Here is a 27649-nt window from a genome sequence, read left to right as displayed (position 1 = left end):
ACTCGAGCTCGTATCTTTTATGAAGAAAAGCAAAAGAGAACCAAACTGTATTACTGTACGAAGAAATTTCGATGGTAACGATGACCATTCTCCAACCACAGCGAACGCTCAACGACGTATAAACATAGTCATCTTTCGTATAGAACGATTATTCGATGATACTTAACTACAGTCACTCTTAATAACATAAGGGCTAATGGTGGTCACGTGAAATTCACTGGAAAGTATCAAAGATCGTATCGTTGTATAGAGGAGTGTAAAAATTTCTCAGCACATAGAGATTCAACGATATATGTTCCACAAGCGACATTAATTTTATTAAATTAAATGCAATAAAAATTAAAAATTTAACGACGAAAAAATGCACAGAATGAGCAAGATACGTACAAAATATAAAATATCGAAAGTATAACACTCTTTACAATGTCCAGTAGGTCGAACAATTTTCTACCAAAGTCCCATTGTTTTGAATATATTTATAAAAATATGAATTCGCGTAAATATCCGCAGTGCAAATATCGCTAATGTCATTTGAAAGTCAGAATAAAGCATAATACGTTATTGTCTTATATAAGACAATATAATGTGCTTTTATAAGAAACTTTCGATATGCCTTCCTTTCTTCCATTTGAATGCAACACTCGCAAGTGTAAATTATGAACAGACATTTCACATTGTTCGATATGCAAAACAGTTTTTTTACTAATTCTTACAACATCCCACTAGTTCCCCTAACTACTTAATATTTTAACTTTATAATTTATGTTATCTTTAATTTATGAAACAATATATTCCACTGTATGTGTAATATAAATCAATGCTCTCGAACCTAAAGAGTTTGTCAAAACGGGATACTCGGGATAACAGATTTTTAATGATTCTAGATGGTCTAGTTTGAATCCTCGGCAGAATACATGTGTAAATTGTAAATGTGAGTTATAGATAATAAATAATTGCTAAACTAATGATCCCAAGTTGAATTTCACGATTAGAAGGAGTTAAAATTAAATGACTTATCTTGAATCTAATTCACACTCTTCTGGTCACCTGTAACCCAACTATACATATAGCAATTAGAGATTAGTAACATACCAATTTAATTCTACGATCGTTTTATTTAAATCCATCGTAGAAGGACACTGATTACATCTACAGGATATATCGTAAGGAATATCGTACACTTCAATTTCATTGTCTTTACCATTTTACGAATACTAAGTCTGACGCTTATAAAAGTGTTACTAACTCTGAAGGATCTTAAAACATTAATTTGAACCTATGCATATAAATTCATAATGGGAGGCAGGGGAAAAAGGAACATTGGATATACATGAAACTTACTAGGGTAATTAACGTACGTTTCATTAAAAAAGAATACGAACGATCGGAGATTGTAGCAGTTTAAGGCTACAGAAAAAATAATTTCATCAGTGGGAGTCATTACAAGTATAAAAACTCTAGACTTCCCCAATAGGTTGATCAGCTTATCCATTTCATTAATCATTCGTCGGTGGTAATTAAAATAAACTAATAATCGGCAAAGCAAATGTTCTTCATCTTTAATTGCAAGCAACACAATGTACACATATGATACTTACACGTGGCACAATAGCCAAAATTAATTAGTATTCGGCGGACGCACAGATTATTATCAATAGGTATGTGCGTATCGGTAGCAGGAATCATTATCTCTCAACGCATCGTGTATATTGTTCCCGGCCGGAAGATGGATAAAACATGTATCGTTATGGCCTTCACGTACGTTGTACGCGGCCTAAAAAAGAAGATGCACCGATGATCACTCTATATGAAACTATATATAAGGAAGCGTCAATATCGATTAATTAGTGCCGCTTGTTGAGAAATCGTCTAAAGATGCGTTTAAATGAAGCGAGCGAATGCTCGTTCTTTCCTTTCTTTAGAAAAATTCAGGTGTAAACGAGCAATCTTTTATCGTTCGGCGATTGTTTGCCGAATTAGAAATCGAACGTTCAAAAGAATGTTCTGAAAATGTTTGTTCGATAGTTTCAACTGCGGAATAAGCGAACGAATAGTTTTTTCATCGTTTTATGGAGAATTAATAACAAATGTTTGTTTAAATATTGCTTAGATTTAAATGATTCGTTCGATATACATAGGTATACAAGGACTAACCAGATTTTATGCCTCAGTGACTTTGTATTTTTTTTTCTTCTAATTTTTTTCTTATAATTAACACAGGAAATTTATAATAAGATAATTACGGTATAATTCTTTAATAAATCAAGCCTTTTCACCTACGTACGAGAAACATGATTTATTTGAAGAAGTCTCAACATATAGATGCAGACTTTTAATAAAGTAATTCTTGTATCATTTCTCGAGATAAACGCAATTAGAGCACAATTATGAATGCTAATTTTTATGTTTCGTGCTACAACGAAATGTAAAAATTCACGTTCGATGTAATTTCCTAAACGTATTGAATCGTTTGAAATTGTAAAGAAAAGACGAAAGTTGTTCAAAAAAGATCTTGTGAAAATATTCAATAGATAGTTAAAAGTTACCAACAAGGACGATAAAGATATACGTTGTTTAATAAAATACCAATTTCATGAGAGATACATTGCTTGTAAATCTTTTTGAAGCTTTGTTACGAACTTTTTTCGAACAACCGGTACTAGCATTATTTGGTTCCCGTCAGATTAAAAGTAGCACATACCTCGTAAACGGATATTTAATCATCGAGTTGGACGTTAAAACATAAATCTTGTGTATGATAAGCGACGTGTTAATCGTCAAATTTATTAAGCAGTCTCTGAATAACTTGTTCGATCGAATAAGAGAAATCGAACTTCTGTGAAATGGGTTACAGCTTGATTTACAATCTCATTTGATACGATTTCATTTCTCGATAGCTGGATGCCGTACATTAAACTAAAAAACAACAAATGTAAGATTTCGCTTTGAAATATTATTTCCTTAACTACCTATGGTGTTTTTAAGGGAAATTTATTTTTCCATCGATTTTCCATATATTTTGGAAAACATAAACACATGTACATGACAATAAAAACATTTCCCTTGTGTACAAGAAGTACATAAAATTTTTATAAACTCAACGACCTTTCTTCAAGATAATATGATCAACAATCGACAAGTGCGCGTAATTTTACGTAGAATCTACGATTTCTTCTCCTAGTCGAACGATTCAAACGATTCGCTGTTTTTTACGATGTTTTTATTCTGCAAATAATCGATATTGAAGAAGTTCACTAGTATTACAAATTGCTCAGAAAAGGAAAAAACGATAATAATGAATTGGTTATAAGACTCAACGAACAACTGATAACACAGCGACTGATATATGCGGATACTGACTCGAGGCGTTCTATCTTCGCATAATCACAGCCTTATTACGCAAACTGCGCCGATGCACGCACAGTTATAGAGCACGGGATGGTGTGGGAATCACGCTACCATAGCTGAGAAGTAGACACAGTTCTGCAAATGCAACGTGTAAAAAATCACAGTTGTAAAAATGTTAGCGTCATCCATGACTCGTGTTATTATAATGAAATCGATTATGAGAATGTCTATGCACAATTCATATTTTTGAGAATATCGCTGAGAAAATGAAGTCTAAATGGAAATTTGTTTTGATAGAAGTTCTCGAGTCTCTTAAAAATTGTATAGAACGTTCGAGATCACAGTGAAACGATAAAACGTGCTTGAAAAAAAATCGTATAACTACAACGAAAACATGTTGAATAAATCGTGTAAAAGTTAATAACGTGTGTTGAAAAAAGCCGTGTAAAAAGAGCGTCGAGTGTATGTAAAAAAAAATACAGCTGAAAAACACCAGACACTTGTTGCAAATTTCATATTATACTAATGTAGCAGTAAATATTATAAACCAGTTTTCGCATAATGTTACTAATTTATAATTATAAGGTATTTACATATTAACTAGTCTAACCGGTTCAATTCGATTTGCATGTATGTGATGATCAAGCAAGCAAAGATTTAAATATATATAAAAGTTGTAATAGAAAATTTCTCGTTTCTCTATAAATGTTTCTAGACCAAAAACAAAGAAAGTAATCACTTATAATTGTTTTCTCTGATATACACAAAATTCTAGTAATAGTTAGTTCTGAAACTGCAGAAAAACAGCTGAATGATCGTGATGTTCATTACGTAAACCCGATCAATTGCATTGTGAAGGATGTACATAAGTCATAAGTGACATTGATAAAAATATCAAATAAAGCGCTCCAAATTGTGGTTGTGACAGAACAGTCGAATACTTCGCTTGATAAACATGCGTGCTATAGTTGGCCGCGAATGCATTTGCGATAAGCGACTGTAACGTACATTGTAGCGGCTAATGTCAAGGAAATCCAACTCTTCTATACATGTACTCTATGTTCTACACTCGCGTCTATGCGAATACAAGAGCGTAAGAACACACAACCGGCTGCACACAGCGAAATATACACTTACAATTAGTAGATCACGAGACGTGATCGCCCCGAGGAAACCGTACGCTAGCGATGGGAACGATACGATATCGATCGGTGCGATCGAAATCAGAAATTTGCGTAGGCATTGATTAACTCTCGTATAGCCGAAACTGGATCGTTATTGCATCGAATATTTTATTTTATAGCGATAACATTTTATCTTGTATAACCTTTTGCTCGTTCAGTGTATTCTGTCCACATATGGATATATAATATCATAAATTATAAATTAATTTGTTTGCAGTTAAAATAGTTTCGACGCAGAAATTGAAAGAAACTAAGATCACAGTTAAAAATTCATTTTCTAAACTGGAATTTAAAATTTTAGCACTTTGTCCAAACATTTTGCATATAAAAGGGTCACTACTATTACGTGTATATATATAATATGTATTTTAAAAAGAAAAACAGCACAAGAAGGAATGAAAAAACAATCGTATCGTTAAGAATCATAAAAAGATGCAAATATCACATTGAAACGCAAAACAGACATAAACGTGGATACATAGGAGTGTGTCATTCGGCAACTAACGAAGCTACGTAGCTATAATATTGGCGAAACTATCGGGATATAATTCCTATTGGACGAGGCTTACATTCTCAGAAATCTCAAATCGTGACAACAATACAAACTCGATAAAATTTTACATCAACTTGCTTAGATTACCTGCTGCAAGTAACTATCGCTCGTACAAGCACACCGACGATAGTTCCATCGTTCGTAGTGTCAGTGCGCATGTCGCGCAGCATCCTTTTCTAACGCGATGCGGAACGTATCTCGCTTTATCACTCGTCTTGGTTTAATCTTAAGCTTTCAGTTACGCAAGGCTACCGTAAAAATTGCCAATTCTCAGACAGATTACGTCTAGACTGTTCGAAGATCGCCGTTACTATCGCATTTTCTGTTATTATATCGTTTTGCAGTTACTCTCTTTTCTAATCAATTCTTATCACTTATTAATAAAAATTCATCTTTCTCATATATCCGATTAAGAACGTTAACTTGATTAAAAACTTTCTATGCAAGTTATTCTCTGGTTGCAGGGGCTGGTGATGATGGACAAATCGTTGCTTCCTCCGAGCTACATTTCTGCACGACTTCTTTCGACTTCTTTTTATTGCAAAACAGGACGTTCTATTTCAACTTCTCGTAAGAGAAACATCATCGGATATAACGCACGAACCTTTATACTTTATAGACAGTATAATTGAGAAATATTTCATTTGTGTGAAATAATTCGCACGAATGCTGAATGTTTTAGAAAATACTTGAAATTATAATGATTGTATCTCATTACATTAAAATAGGCGTGGAATCTTCCTCTTTTTTTTTTTTTTTTTTTCATTTTTCTTTCTTCCCTCGAAGGAGGGGAATAATTCCTTGGTAATACTTTGTAACTTATCTGTAAATCGATTTTTAACGCATACGTTGTCAACTGATAGTAACGAGTGCTTTACACACGGCATTATTGTTTGATATAGCAAATCATTGCTCTTTAATACGATTTTCTCCTGATAACATTTATATTTTTGATATAAACGATTATATTTTCAAATAGCTGTAATTTTCTTTATAATTTTACATAGATTTAGATATATAAATTACCACCAATTTGAGGTGTGATTTAGAATTAATAATTGCAAATGATATTAATAATTTACAACGATGAGAGTTTGAATAAGTTATAATTATAAAAATATGCTTGGGATTGTGGGATATATTGTGGGATATACCCGACAATATTACTTCAAAGTTTCTCGAACTATCGTACATATCTAAAGAGAAGATTTCCTAGTTCTAACTTTCAGAGGATCACTACACTGCAACTACTGGATAGCATTGACTTGATACGAATAAATAACGTGTAACCAGTTTGTTTCCAACCTATTAACTCGCATAGACGAAACAATTTGTCATGTCGGTTACGAATATTTTTCAAATAATAATTTATTTTTTTTTGAGGACTATTTCTTTTTGAGCGCGTCTATTTATGCATATATTTATGCGTATATTTTATATTTTTATTAAATGTATGTTACACCATTCCATGAAATCCCACTTATTCGATCTGGCTTTAATCGATCTTCGTTTAAACCGGCTACATTTTCTTTGGAATTCCAGGGATAAATAAGGAAACCCCATAAAGAAAACCTTAATCGAACGAGTGACTAGATACATTCTAAGGATTTAATTACGAAATAAAATAAAACGAACAAACTCGAAATCTAGCAAATTATAATGTAATTTAGTTTTTTAATACGAAAACATAGCTCAACGATTATTATACTCTTAAAATACGAATAAACATTTGTTGAATATTTATCGAATAAATTCCTAATCGTCAACGTAGTTAGCTACTATTTTTCAATATAGCAGCAATATTGTAGAATCAGTATTCAATGTATACATATTCCTAAATACATTATATGTATATAAATAATTATAATTATAATCGTATGGTGAAAACAGGATGGGATTATACGTATAATCATAATTCCATCTCAATAAAAGTGAACATTATTTGTTGACATTAGATGTTTACACACGTAAAGTGGAATATTGTAAATTCCTTTTTTATGCTTCAAAGAATTCGAGAGTAAATCGATGAACGTTACACACGAGTCTAATCTAATTGATTGGATTATATGATTGAATATTAAATTATTATAGCGCTCCCTGTCGTAATTCCACAATTTTTTCCTTTTAAATTCCTCATACGGAGTAAAATGTAATTTGTATTATTACGAATAATAAACCGATACATCTAAAATCACGATTCGTCGTCATTAACGTTTAATTTCGTAACCACACGAAGATCAAATTGTGAAACGATCCACCTTATCGATTAATTCAAGAAAAAGAGAGAAAAACGCTACGAAGTAACTACCGCTGGTATATCCAACTACTATAATATAATCATTTTTATAAAGATGGGTCGAGTGTAATCGCAAGATCAAAGAAACGCCTTGAACGACGTCCACCCGATGTAAAATGAATACAACATTTTGGAATGATGGAAGCAAGGCGTGGCAGTGTCACAAGAAAAACAAAATCACCTACCACTCACGGAGTACTTTATTTTTGCGCATTGTGCACAGTAAATTGACCCATGGCATAGTCGTTGTCCTCGACGCGAGAACGTTTCAAATTTGTAATAGTCATGGTAGTAATAAAACGTTATTTCATAGTCGACTTTATTCCCTGTGAGTTCGATAGAGACTGGACTGATGGAGAAGACTGTGGGGAGGAGTTTAAAAGCGATTAGTATCAGCGATAGGTAAAATCGAATAAATAAAACAGGATACGTCGGTACCGATGTTCTTTAACAAGCAAGATTTATTGCTTTTACCATATTTTAATCCTCCGCGTTTAATCCTGAGAAAAAATTTAAAAAATATCCGAGAAAGATATCTATTATATAAATAAAATATTTATCTTATCGGTAAGAAGAAAATAATATCACCTTGAATAGAGTATCGTAGAAAAGTTTACGTTTACGATTAAAGAAAGTTCTTCGGAAAAGCATGTTAATATGCTTGTTTTGAAAATAGTTTTGCAAGCAAAGGAAGAATCTATCCTTCTATCGTTACAGAAATAGTTGCACAATCTACAAAATACTTGGTAGTATTCAGCAACCAGAATAGCTTCAAAGAAAAGCTTCTTCAGCCATAGCAACAAACGATTTGCCAATTGAACATAGTATATTATTCTAGCAAGTTAATTCCAGCTAGTTGAATCTCACACAATAGCAAACAATCGCTTTACAATTTTCAGACATGTTTGAATATATCTCGATAATCTTTTAACGCCTAATATACATTTGTCTTTTTACGATTGACATTTTATGTTGAGGTTACGCATATTAGTAAAATTTATCGACTACCGTAGTTATATTAAAGTACATTGTGCGATAGAATTTAAGTATTTAAATACATAATTCATAAGAAATGCAAATATATTAAAACTAAAATATATTAATAGTAAATGCTAGATTGAAAAAGCTCGAACAAAATTATTACTCAATTCATCTCTACCATTTTATGGATATCTAACGACGCGATATTTTATATTCAAACTCTACCACACACGTCAAAGAGAACAGTGCGCTTATGGTAAAAACTATCATTTTCCTTTCGCGCGTCATACGAAAATTGATATTTGTACAAAACATACTTGCACGGTGGATCGCAGCAAGAAAAGTAAGAAAAAGCATTAATCTATATGCCGAGGAACAGAAATAAACGCGGGCAAAACACACATAGCAGAGAAACGGAAGCAGGAATTACGAGGTAGCTATGAAACAACACACGAAATTCTAACAAGAACAAGAAAAGCATAATACCCGACGAATCGAAGTCGTTAATTCAGACGAGAAAAGTTGGAGCGTAATCGAGTGGCGGCATACAAATTGACCGCGTATTAATGGCTTTCGTCAGGGACTAATTCACCGCTAAAATGAACAAGAGCGAGCGAGTTCGCGAGTGAACCAGTTCCAGTTCTAATTCTGGTCCATGAACGCGGAATCATAGTGATTTGACATAGTGGTGCCGGTGTTTCCATCTTTCTCTTTTTCTCCTTCTATCTCTGGGAGCTCTGTACGCTCATTAAATTGCTTACGTGACCGTGAAAATAATCGTCCGCTAGACGCGCCGCGGCATGTAACTATGTACTCAACTGAGAGCATACAACGTTTTGAAATAGAAACGACGTCTGGATGCGCAGCTCGTCGATGGTTGCTGTCAGTGTATCAAAGTTCAGTATTCGTGTGCCGCGAGTCGCAAGTGACGTTGCATAAATGAAAATACGAGCCACTTCGACCACGCGTGTGTTACAGATAGCGACGGGACTAAGTACTACATTTCAAGTAGATTAAAAGCTAACTTTATAGTTTCGAACGCTTCCTCCGATTTAACAACTGAATGCTTTCCGAAAATATTCTACCTTTTTAGTTAAAATACTGTTCCTAGCATTTTTTTTTATTTTTTAAGGTATATTGAAATGTTTAGAGATATTTGAGTATTTTTTAAAAGTTCCGTAAGAGACATTATGATTATCGAACTAAATGTATTAGCTAATATCAAAGAAATATATTTGTAGACTTAACTTTCGACATAGCTTACTTATCGCCTCTCATCTATAATAATCGAATATCATAAAGCGTAATTTTCCTTTGAAAATTAATCGAGGATTTCTAAACGCATATTGAACTTTATGCCGTCGTTATTTGCGATATAGCTGATACATACGCGGGCTGGTTACAAGCCGACAATGGTTAGATTTAGATGCGTTTGCCAGCTTTACACGCAACTGAAACATCATTTCATATTGATTAAAAGTGTGTCATGCGTACGACTGACCCATTGACACCGCGTTTCGATCGCATAAGAATTGCACAGGAATCTTTTACATACAAAATATAATTCCTCTTTTTCTTTCTTTGCTAACACGTAGAATCTCTCAAGTTGGCATTACGTCTTTAAATTCATTTTCATGAACTTTCATGAACTTTCATTTCACTTATAAGGATATAACGAAATGTTTATAACAATTTGCATTAAAATTATGAGAATTTGACTTACACCAGTATGAGTGTATTTTAATTTAAAAAATGTATCGTATGTACGAATATCTGTCCCAATACTTATGAACAATAATAGTGTAGATATGTTCGGGGAAATCCGTGAAATTGCATAACGTTATCGCGTAGAAAAATACAGAAATTGTCTATTACTTTGTTGATAATTACACGATCGAATCTGAAACGTGATGACACAACTAATATGGAATTTATCTAGTGTGTTAGAAGAATTTATCAGTAAAAAATGAAGTTCTTCTTTTCTTATAAAACTCAAAACTCGGCTTCCATAAAAAGATAATCGAAATTTTAATAAAACATTATGACTATCAACATTTTTAAAACAAATCAATCTTTTCCAAAAAATAATAATGTTCAACCTATAATTTCAACTGAGTCGTCGATAACTTATTACAGTGGACGACCATGAACAATCGCTTTAAAGAAGTTCAAGATGCACGGGGAAAATTTCTGCTTTAATATTTCAACAGTTCCAGAAAGTTTTATCAATTGATTTATGCAAAATGTTTTAGCAAATTATAAAGATATACATCATATTATAAAATAGTACAGGATATAGATAGATCAACCTAGAAGCGCTTATTTCCATAATTATTTTTCTGCTATTTATGGCGATAATTTTCATGTCAGCAAGTTTCCTGGGAGGTGAAGCGTTGCTATTTCGCGAATGAGCGCCTTATCTAACAAATACAACCATGCAAGATGATTGCACTCCACCTATCTTTGTCTACGAGGTTAATTTTGCTCGTTCGTTCACGGTTTACACCATTTTCATTAGGGTATTACATGCAACGTCATCTTACCGATCACCGTAGGCTCCTTCCGCGTTATCTACAGAAATCAAATCGCATCTCTTCGTTTATTCCGTGAGTGTAGCTAATAAATAGTAAAAAAAAAGAAATCTTGATACATACGGAACGTGTTGCGGAACGTGACACGAAATTTGTAAATCTCAACAAGATGTATCGCTATACATGTATCAATCAGCGTATACAATTTATTTTGTAAGCCTTATAATCCGAGTAGTTTAATTCCATATGAAGAGAATAGAAGATTCCAGTACTTAACCTCTTAACCTACGATTTACGTTCGAAAATTTTGGGCCGAAAACGTACAAGCGGAAAGGGGGTGATTCTACGTGAAAAAAGAAGTCGAAATATAGAATAAAAATTTAAAAATTGTAAAAATTAAAAAAATAACGTCAATCGAGACAACGATCTACAGTGAGATCCGTTATAACGAGACGTACCGAGCGAAAATTCAAAGTCGATTTTCTCGAAAACAAAGCCTCGAACGAAAAATTTGTATTCTATATTTTCGACTTCTTTTTTCGCGTAGAATCACCCCCTTTCCGTTTGTACCACCAGTTACCAATCACCCTGTATATTATATTTGGCCCATTATTTCTATCAAATCTATAATTGAAGCAGTCTCTGTCTTCCTCCGCGTAATTACAAAAATTTCACGAAACATTCTAAAGCTTGAAGCCAGTGATTCTCCAGTTACAGCGAAAAATTAAGAATTCACCGTGTCGTTTCCCGCAAAATCGTCACAGTTGTATGTTTCGCAATTCTTGCCTAGCCAAGGGTCATTGACAAAATTAGAATTGACCGCGACTTTCTTGTCAGACTGTACCAATGAGTTCGTCTATTCGGATTTTCTCTTTATTTTTCTGTCTCGTGCAGTAGCCAATGATGAGTAACTTTTGTAACTTTTGCACACTGTTGCAAAAGTACACCACGTATCTGTGTACGTGCGTGTGCGTTAAAGTAGCGAAACGAATGGTTACGTTGACGAAGACTTGGCAGCAGCCAGAGCTGAGCTATACGCGGCGTGAACCACTACGCTGGCCTCTAGACACGCATATGCATCATCTTCTTGTGGCGACGTGACGCCGTGCCGGTGTAACTTTTGTCGCATCTGTGTTATACAGATACTAACCGGTTATTGTCATACGCGAAGAGATTTTCGAGTTAGTCAGGTTAGTCGCTAACTCGACGAGCCGTGTGCTACGGCTATTTGAAACTCTTTAGTTTATAGTTTCTGGTATTCGTTCGAACAGAAATTTGAAACAATTTGAATCTTTCAAAATGGATATTAGAAGAAATACTTATTTCCTTGTTACACACGATACATATGCAAATATACGTGCGCGTCAACACACTACGCTTACATGCAAAAGGCGACCCAGCAAACGTACGTCAGTCTTACGAACAAGTGAATTACTAACTGTATTGCATACAGCACCTACGATTAAAAATAGAATTCACCGACATATGCCAGGTTAATTTATCCGAAGAGACGTGTCGACCGCTGTAACAATGATAAATTGACCAAATATCTTAGCAAGATTTATCGAACTGAGTTTATACTACGTGTAAATATGAGCGAAATACAAACAGGAACAAAGGCAATGATATTGTAAAACGGCCAGTTACTCTGCTACGGAAAGCCTTATTTAACGCGTTATATAATTCGACAAAAATAAACATTTTGACAGAACCTGACGTTTCAGGGAAAACAACTACGTTTGAATTCGAAAAGAATGTTAATTTGTTGTAAAACTTGGATAAGAGAAGTATAACGTAATGGTGACGATAATGTCATATTTGTATCATAAGATTTACATACGTAAAAAACGTCGCTTGCATCGAATCAAACCTAAATATCTTTAAGACGACGGAAGATAGGCGAAAATTTACATGAGGCAAAATTAAGTGAATATACAGTGACAAGCACATAAATAGAAAAATTGTTTGTGGCAAATTAATTTAATTTACTTTGTAATTATTGCTCGAAATAAAAATTTAAAGGGCGTTCTTTATAAAATTTTGAATTAATATAGAAAAGAAATAGACATAAGACTTATAGTACGATTAATTAAATTTCTGCGCGAAGCATTTTTACAGTAACATACATGTATACTCCAATCATGAGGCACACCCTGTATATGGAAATTTTGAACGACTAAAGCAATTGGTAATTTATTTGTATGAGACATAATCAAATTGCATGGCAATTCATTAGTAGAAATTAATTACTAATTATTGCTGGAAATATCTTTTTAGAATTCCTATGAAATACGAAACGACTGGAATAGCTGCAATTATTCGGTGAAAAATATGAGCTGGGTTGAATGTTTAACCGCCTCGTATCGCGGAACGTACGCTGTAACCTTGCACTTGCAGTATCATGTAAGAAAGCTGAAGTTTAGTAGAAACACGAATACTGGATTGCGTTACATAGCTCGCTCTCACAGTCAAAGAACATTTGGATATCGTTCTGTATCACGAGGGATATTATCGACTCTTCTTTGATAGAATATAAACGAGTTCCAAGAATCTTTGAAGAATTTTAAATTTAGATGCTTTACGCTTTCAAAAAAGCATCGATTTTTATGCAAGCTCGGACGTACGCTCCGTTAAGGATATCTCGAGGTCGATAAGCGATCAACCTCTATCAATGTCATTGAGTTTGCTCGAATTTATATGTAGAAAGTACTGTATGCAAGTCGAATAATTTTAATATTCCCGCTGAATCCACACGTTTAGATTTGTCACTGATATTTTTCAACGGCAGAACCTGATTCGATAATATTACCGGCTTGCATTTTAACGCTTGAATATTTTTAACTTTTACCTGACTATTTTCGCTGACAGAAATTGATTGTTAATCCCAATGGTAATGCTAATTACCGTGTTTACATTCGGTTGGTATTTTTCTGGGAAATATCCACCTTGTAGTACTGTTCGATAAAACGGAATTGATATCATTAAGAAATACATTATCTATCTCGAGGTATCAATATTTACATCGAAATAAGTAAATTTAGTGGATGAGAGTACAGTTAACCAGATATTAAATAAAATTTGATTGAAACGGGTTTCAAATAAACGAAGTTCTTTCATTTTGATTTTTGTGATAAAAGTTTTATATGTATAAGACAGATTATGATAAAATTATGAGTGAAATACCATCACGAGTATTTAGTTTTATTTAATACTAACGTGTACCACACTTTTTTGGAAAAACATTCAATACATAAGCCCAAAAAGAAACGACAGAATAATGCTCATATTTTAATCGAATCTAATTTCTAAGCTTTTACAAAATACCCTCAAAATACAAACATTTGTCGGTGCTAATAATTTACCAGCATTTAAACGTTACCAATCCAATATCATAGCAACTTGTCGAATGAACAAATTGCGAAGAATTTATAAGGTTTAATATAAAAAAATAATAATAATAATAATAATTTACATCGTTTGCGAACCTTTATGCGACTGATGTAATTCAAGAAAATTACGAGATTTATAAAATCAAATGTTTACGCTAAAATTTCTGCAAGTTCACACTTCGCTGGCTAAATGCCGCGTTATGAATAAAATATTAACTAATATTAATAAAACATGATTGCATTCAATATTGAAATTGTACGAATAGAAAAGTCCACAAGAATATTTTATCCAACGAACGAGCACTTTTTTCTTCGAAGGAAAATATTCGAAGAGATTGTGGAATGGACTTGTAGATTCATTGGAGATAATTTTTCCACGATAAGGTAACACGTACGAAATATGCAAATTATTCTTTCATTCGTCCGTAAAAATGTCACGCTTTAAAAATAACACGCTTCAATGATCCAAAATGAAAATGGTTGATCACAACTACTATTCAACTATGAATATGAAAATGAATAAAAAAGTTGTAGATACTAGAAGATAAAATAAATTTCTTTGTGCCTCTAGATGAACATTTTTCTTAGCCCTGATTTACTGCAAAATTTCAGTAAACAATAACATTCTGTTAAAAAATGCAGTGATATACTTAACTTTTTCAGGCGAAGTATAGTAAACATAAATGAAAGGAAAGATAATTGCATCATAAATCTTTCAATTTTATAAAGTTTTAAATTTCCAAATTCAATTTCCTCAAACACGAGTTTTCGAATGAAATAATTTTGTTTCGAATTCTACTTTGTTCGCACTCTACAATATATGGGATAATGGAGTTGGTTATAAAAACATTAATAAGTTTTACAGTATGTAAACGTTAAAAGGAGTATCTCTCGCCCTTTTAAAATGATCGCCGATTTAAGTCTCAGCTTGGTCTCTCGAAATACGATATTGCTGGAAACCCTAATTAATTACACCAGGTCCCGATATGGCGATTAATTAAAACGGAGCAACAAGGTATGCGCTGGCCGCCGTAAAAATAAAATATGACGCAATTGACATCTCTGCCGCCACACCCCATTTGGGAGAAAATAAGAAAAGAAAAGGCAAGCACTTCGATAAATCATAAGCAGACACCTGTCGCGTGGTAAACAGGTTTCGCCGCAGTCACTTTCACACCGATGCGATGCAAAATTCGATGCCGATTTCAGGTTTCGGCTGCTGTCCTGTGCACGATAATACTGCTAGCAAAGATTCGTCTCTTCGTCCAACTGAGCAAGAATTCACTAAAATACTGTTAATCGAGTTCAATGTAAGATCATGTACGTAATTTCAAGAAGAAAATAACTTCTCCTGATCGTAAGAAAAATAGTAATTATGCGCCATAATCGTTGCGCGTAAATATATTAGGACATCTATATACTCCTTATACCTACAGGAAAACTCTAACAAATACGTTGTTTAATACGTTATTTAATACGTTATATTATGATAGATAATTGTTAATTAAAGTTTTCGGAAATGCTGCTTTTGGAATACAAAGCGAAAGATCTATCGGACCATCGCATGATACAATTGAAATAACATTTTCTAACGAAATAACTAGAAAATAAAAGGAAAATGGAAAACATCGAATTTATATTAAATACCATAGATTTACAATCCGCGGTATATACTTCGCGCTCGACATTTTTAAGCAGTTCACAGGTTTATGGGTTCCTTCCGAAAATTTTTCCGTTCAAACACAGTGAATATTCTCAAAGCTGAACCTCATCACTGGTCCGCTAAGTTACCGCTAACGGTATAATTGGTATCCGTGGACAGGTGTAAGATTCGCAGCTTACACGTTAAAGTATCCTCAACAGGGTAACAACCAATCATTAAGCTAATTCTCAGTTTTGTATCCAAGTTTCGTTTCATGAATAAAACCTGATCGTGTAAGAATTTATCTCGATTTCTGTCCCGAAAATATTGCAGAGGCTGTTTTGTACCCTGTGTGTCTTTTTTACAAGAAGTTCTTGATCCCACTTTGCGAGCTCAGGGCCGTTTTCTTCGTATCGCACGATTCTCGACCCGATCGTAATTACAGACTCGCATCGGTAAATTATGTGCAAAACTTCTGAACCAGCGGCAAGCTTTCAAAGCATCTGTAATAATTGCCACGCTTACCGGCCAACAAAATCTAGATATGGCCACGTGTAATGAGCTCACGGTTATTATCAAGTGTCACACGCCTGCAATGAAAATCATCGACACGCACGCAGTATAAAATAAACACACGAAACGACAGGAAATCCTTTCGTGCTTCGATTAAAAAAAAAAAAGATCGTTAACAATAAGAAATCAGAATTGAATCTAAATATTTTTTCTTTTTTCGGGGGTGAGGGAGGGGTAAAAATATTACAATCGATTCTCACGGAATATTTGGAATAATTATGATGTCGTATTTCCATAGCATGATACGTAACCTTACGGTAAGGTTACTTCTTTCGATACAAATCTTACTAAATTAGAAACTGGGTGACTAAAGGATTGGAACGCTTAGTCAAGCGTGTGTGTCGTAGCGGTTACTAAATTTAGAAATTTCTTCCTTAACCGTTGGTATACTTAAGTCTCTATGTATGGCTTCATTGGTTACATACCAGATAAACCTTAGCGTTTTTAGTTAGAATCGCTGTAGGATCTCAATGTTAGCTGCAATTATTGCGTTGTCTAGCATTACCGATGAACATGTGCGTTTACGTAAGATGAACGTAACATGCGTCGATTTGCTTTCATTTATGTTAATATGCTATTCGTGGCATTCACGAATTTCACAATTTATTTCACAATTTTGTCCAAGTGCTCTTGAAGGACTGAAGAAGCTACTTCGGGCTTTTCATCCGCTGCTAGAACTGCAATATCATCGGCGAATGCAGCTGTAACGACGTTGGCCAAAGTGGATAGGTCTGTCGTATAGATTGAGTATAAGATTGGTCCAAGTACACTGTCTTATAGTACTCCAGCCACAATAGGGAAAACTGCAGTTGTAGCATCTAAAAACCTAAACTTAAGTTGTCTATTGTTTAGGTAAGAATGCATGATTAGATAGATCGAAGAAGCAAAATTTTGTTGAGCTTGTATAGCAGGCCAGAGTGTCATACTTTATCAAAAGTCTATTAACGTTCAAGAATACCGCTGAGCAATATTTTTTCTTTTACAATTCTTGGCTAATATTACACGTAATACGGTGTATCCGTTCAGCTGTTGAATGCCGCTTCCGAAATCAAAATTGATGATTTGGAAGCGTCATTGTCTCGTCCAATATGGCATGCAGGCATTCGCTTAATATTTTTGCAAAGAGTCTGGATAGGCTCGACAGTAAGCTGCTTGGACTGTCTTATTTTCCTTCTTCAATATTTTCGTTAAAACGCAATAAATCAGAATGCCAGTGTTCGTGTCAGAGTCAAGTAGCTAAGAAAGTTTTAGATCATCGAGACAATGCAACGTATACGTTAATAGTAGCGAATCTATCGACTTATTAATAGTTTGCATAATGTGAAAGTTAACAGGAATCGGCACTACGTCGGGATCAATTGAAACGTTTAAATTAAAGAAAAAGATATATTTGTCAAATTCGCAACATTTTTGATATTACAATAAGGTACTATACGTAAAGCGTTAAAATATATATTCTAATCGTAAGTAAACTACAGAGATCCGTAAGTGCATAAGCAAAACGTCGACAGTCAGTCCATTAAGAAAAAGATTGCGCTAGAAAGATTAGTCAGATAGCAAATATAATTGTTCTAAAAGCTTTTGTCTTTTAAGTACATTCTTGTGTTTTGCTTAAGATATATCAGCGAATTGTTTTTAAGACGTAGCAGAAGTGTAGTTTAAAAAAATATCAGAATAAAAGAAATCTAGTTATTTCTAGGTATTTCTAGTTTTAACCGGAGAAGACAAGTTAAATCAAATTGCCAGTGTGTTGGTCTTAACCATTTTTTACTTAGCAATTCCTCGCTCTTTAACGTCTCCTTTCATTTATATTAACAATAAATAATATCGTATTTATATATACAAAACTTAACTGATTCCTCTTCGTGAACTTTTAACTTGGTCATTGTAAAAGCTCACCTTCTACAAAAACGATCTGTTTTTACATAATAGCAACTTTTGCCTTCTTCATAGCGTGTGACATACTAACATACAACTGTAACATCTGCGTGCACGTTCTTTCAATAGAAAAGGTTAGCCTTTGAAAGAAATGAAACGATGTGCATGGCTTACATAGATTACCAGAAATACATACATTCTCGGAAACTTGTAAGCTTCAACCATAATGTTTATTAAAGTAACTTTACGATAACAACCTTCAAAACATATTTTGTATTTGTTCAAATTAATATTCCATTGTTAAGCGCCCAATGACTTATAGTCAGTAGTGTATATCGATGCTTACAATTAACGTCAATGAGAGTGATCTTAAGCAGACACGAAGCATTATCGTTGATGCGGTTGTTCACGCTCAAGAAACGCCATCAGTCATGATCGTCTGCAAAACGAGTCTTTGCCGTAACGACGTATTATTAATCATTTTTATCCCTGTGTTAATATCAATAGAGGTCTATACATGTGGTTACATTCGTATGCATTGTATTGTATATGATACTAGTCGTGGATGTTTAATTAATCGTTCTGTAATTTAATTAACTAACTGCAATCATCATCATTATCACCTTTTTCTTATCCTGCATAAATGAATGTCACGTTTGTTTTGTTCTTATGGTTTTGAAGCGACATCCTTTCAATGGATAACCGAAAGGAGTATTTAAACAATCGAGTCACAAATACTGATAGTGATATAATCTGATAATGATGCACAGGTAGGTGAGTAGGAAATAAGATGTACAAAAAATATATATTATCTCTAGCAAAAAAGAAAGGTAAATATAGAATAAATGTATATATCGAAAGAAGAAAATAAGAAAATGGAGATTAGACTGAAGTAAAGAAAAGTGGAAATATCTTCCTTTGCAGTTTCAGAATGTAATAAAAAAATATATGGTGCAATGATATTTTATTTAAAATATTTGTGCGTTAAACTATTAGAATGAGTTCATGGTGACTAATTCGTGTAATAACAGATTGGTTAAAATTCAGCTAGAATATATTATAGGTTTATTTTATGAGTCTTTTTATTATTACCCTTGTTTAACATTTAATTCTCTATAACTAAATGTACGTGAAATATGATAAATCAAGTTTATAATATATCTATGATATAGTATACTTAAGATCTCTATCACTGCATGCAACTTGCGAATACGGATACATCGAGCTACTACAAATTAAAAACAAATGGACACAAGAAGGCTAAAAGTAGAAACTTGACTCACTGGATTCTCGCAATATAATTATCATGGAGATTCAAGTGCAATAAATTTGACAGCATGCGCCTCGTATATTTGTTAAGAGTGCAGAACAATGCAGGCGCGTACGAAGTAATTGAAAAGAGAGGGAGAGAATTTCAGGGCTATGTATAGAAGGTTATATGTGTATATGTACGTTCCTTAAAGATCAACACGCAAGGGATCACCGAGGCCTGACTCCTCTACAATGTAACTAAGTCACGAATGGCAATCTTAATTAATCGTACTTCTTCGCTTGGTTTTTTTAATTCGCGATTACCATAGTTAGTAACGAACTTGCCAATTGCACACATAATGAAAAAATAAGCAAATACAAAGGAAACATTTGTCTTACTGACACGTGATTATATATATATATATCGGTATAAGAATACAGAAAGAGTCGGTACAGAGAGATAGATGTAAAATTGTTGCAAAAACAATGAGAAGAAACGAGATCCTATACTTCAAATGAACGATAATGTAGAAGGAGCGAATAATTGCAAAGTAATTCGAATGAATAAATTGATCATTTGAATAAATAACTTGATCATTCAATAAGGTACGAGAAGCTTCTCACACTTTCATCTTTCATTTATTTTGTAAAGTAAGTAAATTAATAGTTTGTGTTGAATTACAATCTGAGCTAGTGTTAACAATTTTGCTACACAATGTGAATTTTGTGACTGTCTCTTACGTTTTTATAAATACTTTATCTATTTGAAACAATTTTTTTATGAACAACTGAGATATTGGTAACAGCAAAAAGCTATATATATATATATATATATAGACTTAAGCTTAAGAAAGTACTCTATATCGAACAAACAATTCTTATGTTTGTTATAAATAATTTCAATTTGTTCCATTTCGCGGAACACGGTAGAGGACGCATTAAAATTTGTTTACCTCAAATAATACATTTTTCGTTGATGTTTAAAAACACTATAATGTTAAAAATCAAGTTAATACGTAGACCGTATTATTTATATCGACGAACGTATCGAAAGAGATATGTCTAGACATTCGATTTTCTTCTGAAGAGCGTAAAATTGGACAGAGCTGATGCTGTATCATTTTGAACATAGAAGAAACTGCATGTATATTGCTCACATACCACAAGTATCGAGGATTTTGTTCTGGTCTTTCAAAGGCTTATTAAACGCTACCTGACCTTATTTTATTTCCTTAACATATTACGTCGATTGAAATAGGATTTCTAATGGGTGAACGCGTCGATGCATGAAGCGGAGCATTACCTGGTTTTTGTGTAAATTAAGTAAATTAAATTAAAGATGTAATTAAATCAATTACATAAAATAATATATGCAAGCACCGGATTAATATTCACGCTGTTGTGGAACAATAATTGGTGCTTCGCAATCTTCGATGAATATATAACAAAAGAAATAAAATACGAGGAATGCATCAGAATTGATTAATACAAACATAAGAATATAAGAGATAATCTATTAAGGAATAAATGAAACATTATCATGTTACACTACTCGATCGCGGCGAGCCGTCGAGTTTCGCGGAGAATCAGGCGAACCTCACCTCGATAGTAGGGATGACGACCGTGTAATTACGAAGAGGAACTCTTTGTGCAATTATCGAACATTTCCTGTATTATTGCAAGACAACGATTGAATAAATATGATGGGAGTAATGATTAGCCTGCAGATGTTTATGCACTTATGAGAAATTTGAATGTGCAGGAATATACAAGAATATATAAAATATTAAAGGTGAAATAGTCTAAAGGAAACAATAAAAAACTGATACATTTTTCCAGATATTCGAAAAACAAAAATATGGGTATGACTGTTTTAAACAATTTTTTATAGTTTCAATTTCCTTTTAATATTCAACGTAACGTATAACGTACCAATCACAGGAGGTAATTGCGTAAGAAATTTTCATTTGGTTTGGTAATTTTCTTAGAACATTAACCTTCCTTTTTGAAAAAGCAACATTTGATTTCCGTATTCCTTTTTTTCTTCGAAATAACGAAGACATTAACCAATAAATTTACATGACAGCCAACAAGAAAATGCTTCCAATCTTACGATCTATCTTGCCACTTCAAATACGTGCTTAGTTTGCATGAAATATGTACAATTGAGATCGAATCGTTCTTTTCAATTGACCAACGAATAGGAAAATAGCAACCTGCCATATTCATGTTACGCCCTCTTGATTTGAACGTGAATCTATAAATTTGTCTTGTGACTTAATCTCGAAGCTAGCTATGCACGACCCACGCGACAGACATATTTCGCGTATAGAAAATTAACTCGAACGTTCCATTCTTAACTCTTAACTATTTCCGTTCCACGGAAATCATAAATCTACTAGCAATATACGCTTAAGTGACTGTATGCAACATCATAATACAAAATAACGTCCATTACGTTTAACGTATATACGTGTTATATGTAACAGTGTGGACAGTCACAATCCAAAATTTTTACTCATTTTCGCGGATATTTATAAAGATGTGTTATGATAATTACATAATTTAAAAGAACTAGTTCTATATCTTACTTCACTTCTACTATAAAAGTTAAGTAAGTTGACGTTATCTTAACTCAATATTTCATTTAGAATATTTTTTCGTTCAATTCATATTGTCTAGTTCTATATAAATAATCCTACAGTTTTATGGAAGACAAAGAAATTGAGATATCGTAGTACCGTGATAAGCAATACATTTTTATTCAAAGCAAGGCCTAAATTAATTACGTCTCCTAATAGCTCACTCTAATAGCCCTTTTTCGAGTCCACTGTCGACGAAGCGTCGCTTCATGGACGCGTATTAGAAGCTTCTCTATGCTTCTATGCAGCGACCTTTGTACATCTGTCCACGAAACAGCAGTGAACTGTTTTCGTCGCTACGCGTTTTCGTCGTGACCACTGGCGCTAACATTGTCAGTTGCGAGGTGTACGTTGGAGCTATAAACGAATCTCTTGATATAGAACGAAAGCGTCTTCCTTGTGGCTCGACGTTTCAATAATGAGATAAAATATATCTTACTGCACGCTTCGTACTCTGAACACCGACATAGACATATAGTCGCGTCTAGTAGACTAACGCTTCATGGACGATGAGCCTTAGATTTATGCAAATCTGACGTATTATTTCTGTGTTTGATCCTTGATGAGCAGCGTTTAAATCTATCGAAACAATCTCCATCGACTATTGAAGTCGCTGGAAAAGATAATAAACGATAGCACATCACCAGCAATTTTCCTTTAATGTGAATATGATTTAATGTGAATTTAATTTTAACGCATAACTTATTCGCAAAAAAAAAGCGAGGGCAATTATTTCTTTGGCATTGAAAGATTCATCCTTGAAAAGGTTAAAAATGAGGACTGTAACACCTGGAATTACCTTATCCTTTTATTTCTTGGAACAGAAATTATTCGTGCCGCTTGAACGACGTTGGTTTCTTTGGAACGGGCGAATGTCGAATTCGATATCCAACCTGTCGCATTCTCTCGTCAGTACGAGAAACAGAACGGAGCAATGAACAAAACGACATTTCCGCCGGCGCAGCGTGACGACAAGCGTCATTCTACTCTTCTCTTTAAAGGCATTAGTCGCGGTAATGCCTCGGGATAATTAAGGTATAACTTGTGTACACCGACGTTACACGCCCATATTTATTTGCTCGAGACTGACCGCAAACGGCGTTCTTGCGCCAGCAACAACATTTTTCTTTTTACCGGGCGTCATTAATCTCTGCCTCAAGTGGCTAGGTGTAAAGGTTCGCCATTCAGTTGGCGCGTCCTGCACTGCACACAAGTCATGTATTTCACGCACACGAGTATTCAACTAACGTCTCGCGATTTCGTAGATAACAATATACTGGACGAATAGTGAAGAATATGTGATATCGAAAGATATCGAAAGTTACGTTATGTTTTTTTCAGTTGATAGAAAGTGAGGATTTAAACGGAGATAATCGAGTCGATAAGAATGCTTGTGCGTACAGATTGTACGCTTCAGATATGTGAATTCAGTGTTGATGTTGAATTCATGAAGTTACGTAAAATGGAGACAGCTTCGTCGATTCTTTCGATACGAAGAGTGTATTGTTGTATGCGATTAGGTCGTGCAAAGATATTTACTATACGTAAACACGAAATTATTTATAAAATAACTTGATATAATCCAACGCTATTACACATAAAGTGATACACAGATGTGAAAATCTCTGCTAATTGCTAATCGTAAGTGTCTTTGTCTGACCATCTCTTTAACGCGTTTAAGCGACTAAACTATAAAGCAATCTTTGACTCAACAGCACAATCGCATATCTAATTGCGGTCGACAAACTAATTTCGGTGCGAATGAACGAACCCACAGAATTGAAAACAACGAAACGTTTCGAGAGTGAATCGAACAGCATATTTAGCAACAGTTTAACCACTTGCGGCAACTTATAACTGTAAATCGTCTACCTGTTTTCCAACAAACTGGCAGGAATGCGACTTTCTACGTAAATTTAAAAGTATCCAACTCGACTTTCAGTTCCGCGCGAACGTACATATATATATCTAGCTTGGAACGGTGTTGGCATGCATGAAACACGACGTCTTCACCACAATTGCTGTTCCCTCGTACCGCAATTCGAGCTAATAGCGTACTACGCGTACAATCTATTTCCAGCTACCATAAGGCGCAGTCTATTTTTCTTACCGATAAGCTGAACGCGTTGCATGCAACTTTTATTTGTAACTTTTCCTTTTTATCGGTTCTGTAGTGTCACGGGGGACAAATACGTGAAATCTACAACACGCTTCAAATGAAATAATTAATGGCACTCGGGTATATGATAGTAACATAGTGGTAAACTGGTGAGATTCTTACCGGCTATTTATCAGTCCCATATTATGTCTGCTTTAAATCATTCGAGTACGACTTGTTTCATTATTGAATGTAATTGATAGCTTAGATAGTCTTTCCTCGCGCATATCGATTCCGATAATTGAGAGTAAGCTATTAGTCGTTGCTACGTATTGAGTCTCAGAGACGCTTGATACGGTTTACCGTCTTAATTATTAAAGATTGTCATCTTTAAATAGTAAATTGTGTACAGAGATAGAATTATAGAAATATTTGAAATATTACGAATCGAATGATCGCGAATGCTTGCTTCGACAACGAGTAATAAATTTTCGCTTGCAATCTTGGAAAAATTGTTCCTGTCTTTTCTCCAACCACTAAAAATTTTCATCCACTGTCAAAGTCTTAATATTGTCTTGTTTTACTATATACCTTCCTATTACCTATGTTACACAAGTCATTCACGAAAGTCTTCTGGATCTGTACTTATATACGGAATACTGTACATAGAAAAATTAAGAATGCGCATCCTTTAAAAAAACAAAGAAAATAAGCAAAGGTATAGAAAAAGAAAAAGACAAGCGCGATTGATAAAGAAATATCCAACGAACGAGACAACGGATCGATATAAAAGCTACCATAAAAAATTTAAAGAATTTAGAAAATAAATCAGCACGAGAGCTGTTAAGTTACTGAATCCATTAAACATCAACCAGTGAAACAATGTACAAATGTTGTACGAGCGCAACAATATGGCTAAGGGTGAATAAAGTAGGATACATTAATGTTTTGTCAAAACGCAAAAAATAAATATATTGGAATAATAGCCCGTTAAAAGAATTAGAAGAATAGTCCATTACACAAAGCAAAGCGAGAAAAACGATTTCTATAATGCAAACAGAGTAATTTTTTATCATATTTATATAAAGAAGTTTTATTTCTTCAAATTTCATAATATGTATGTATTATAGGATCTAAAATCAAGACAATGTTGGAGAAATTCTAGAAATTCCTTTTCATAATTGCAATGTGAATTCGATAGAATTCAATTACGTACACTAATTGAAAAGAAATTACACGGATAACGTTGCGTTCGCACATCTTTGGCTCTTAATGGGTGAAAATACCCTAAATTACATAATTTGCAATTTTATGTAATTTCTTCGTCCGTTCGTGTCGTTAAGAGCCTATGTAAGCGATAGAAGCAGCTATAAATACCATTTTAAAAAATCACCTTCCATGTCTTAAAATGTTGCTGTGGTTCCACGTTCCAACCGCAGCAGACAAAGTCTTACGAAAAATCCAAATAAAAATTGGATTAAAATTACAGAATTAAAATTAATCATTCCCAATTTCTGCTTGAGTTTACAACATGCTTTTTGAGTGGTAATTTATCACACTAAATGTGCAGCGTGAACCTAATTCGTTGAGCCCAACAAAAAAGCTCATCAGGGTAACGAAGCCATCTCACGTCACTCATCAAGACACCTTAATAAACAATGAAGTGGCAATTTGGCCAGTCTATTTGCAGCTTATTTGGAGGAGCTTGTGTACAAGACAGAGGCACGATGATCAACGATGATACGTGCCCCAGGCCAGCACAGGTTTCTGATGGCAATATTATGACTTACGAGCTACAGACCGCACGCTTAAGCGATTTATAATGATTGGCTCGAGCAAACAGTAGTCAAGTAAGTAAACTACTTAATAAATTATGCCTCAACCTTTTTCACGCCTGCTTGATCGCCCCATCTTCATAATTTTTTACTTTTGTCAGACAGAGGAAGATAGAGGGTGAACGCACCCGACCGATTATTATGTCGCATTTCATGGTATTCTACCCCGTGTTATCTGGAAAATGCTCATCCATCCGGCTAATGTGTCCAAGTTTCCTCGCGAATTGAATTAACACGTATCTTAATAGAAGCGATTTGATTTTTGGATATATTTAATTAGCAACTCCTTGTCAGGGTAACTCATTCAGCAAATATATCACGAGACACTTTTGGAAAAATATTCTTTTGATAGAAGGATGTTTGTAAATTATTACGTATTATAATGTATGTATATATTTCATCTATATCGTTAGCTTAATTATACGTAGATATATCTATCCCAATTAGTGAATCAGAATAAATTAAATTATAAGTTACAGAATGTGAAGCTAATATATATTATTCGTAATATGATGAAAAATATTTTGATTTCAAAAGACGCTCGTGTATAAGATTTTTCGAAATATTAAAGATCGAACATTTTATTACTAGCTACAGCCAGTACGTAGCTATTTCTTTTTTACGTCAAGTATTTTGAGCTTTGTTTCAGCAATTAAAAATCATTTTCACGTAAAATATTTAAATTCAAAGCTGTGGTAACGAGATTAATTTACGCCTCCCTTTCATATTCTATAATACGTCGTCGTCAGCTCTTATAATTATATTACTTAATCAATCATAGGTACAAATTACAAAATAATATGTAAAATCCTACCTTGATAATCGTCGGAAATTCCATTTGACTGAGTCGGGAATTTCTCAAGCTCAAATCTTCGCGTGTAAAATATTGTATTTCAATGACACACTGATTTATACGATGATTCATAAAATACCGACGAACACAGAAAATATCAATTGCGAAGTGATGACACCGAAAATTTTAACCTCTCGTATAGCAGATAATCTTAAAAATGATCTGGAAATTTAATAACACGTTGTATGCACGTACTCGTAAAAGTAGATCAAGTATTTGTAATAACATATGCCTTTTAAACTGTATTCTGCCTATAATTATAACATAATTTACAAGTTGCAGTCATAAGGTGATTCCAGAAGAGATGTTTTTTGAAAGGTAATATCTAAACCAAATTCAATCGCCCATAAAAAACGGTAATATTCCATGAGACAATAATGTAACTTTTTTATTTCTGATATTTTTGATATTTTTTAAATTATACTTTTCCTAACGTATTTGCGAAAGTTTTCTGATTAAAATGACATCAAATACATGTGTGTATATATATATATAAAAATTGCAAATGTAACCTCGATCAGAAATTGACGCTATTCAATCAGAAATAATACATTTTAAATTGATTTGGATATGAATTAATTATTAAACATCTTCG

The 27649-nt window shown here is 33.7% G+C and overlaps 1 protein-coding gene across 6 annotated transcripts in view; it reads right to left on the bottom strand.

Annotated features, from left to right (window-relative positions):
* LOC117214146 (doublesex- and mab-3-related transcription factor A2) overlaps nucleotides 1–27649 on the bottom strand; it is a 94168-nt gene that overhangs the window by 27299 nt on the left and 39220 nt on the right. Inside the window, exon 7 of one of the 6 annotated variants that reach the window (XR_004488795.1) lies at nucleotides 27016–27216. The exons of the other annotated variants lie outside the window; for them this stretch is intronic. The gene's annotated coding sequence lies outside the window, so the exon portion shown is untranslated. The remainder of the gene's footprint in view (nucleotides 1–27015; nucleotides 27217–27649) is intronic. 6 annotated transcript variants of the gene reach the window in all.

This window comes from Bombus bifarius, unplaced genomic scaffold (genome assembly GCF_011952205.1).
Source record: "Bombus bifarius isolate JDL3187 unplaced genomic scaffold, Bbif_JDL3187 scf7180000007970, whole genome shotgun sequence".
Classification (NCBI taxonomy): domain Eukaryota; kingdom Metazoa; phylum Arthropoda; class Insecta; order Hymenoptera; family Apidae; genus Bombus; species Bombus bifarius.
The sequence above is the reverse complement of the archived record's forward strand: the minus strand, read 5'-3'. Positions and strand labels throughout refer to the sequence as shown.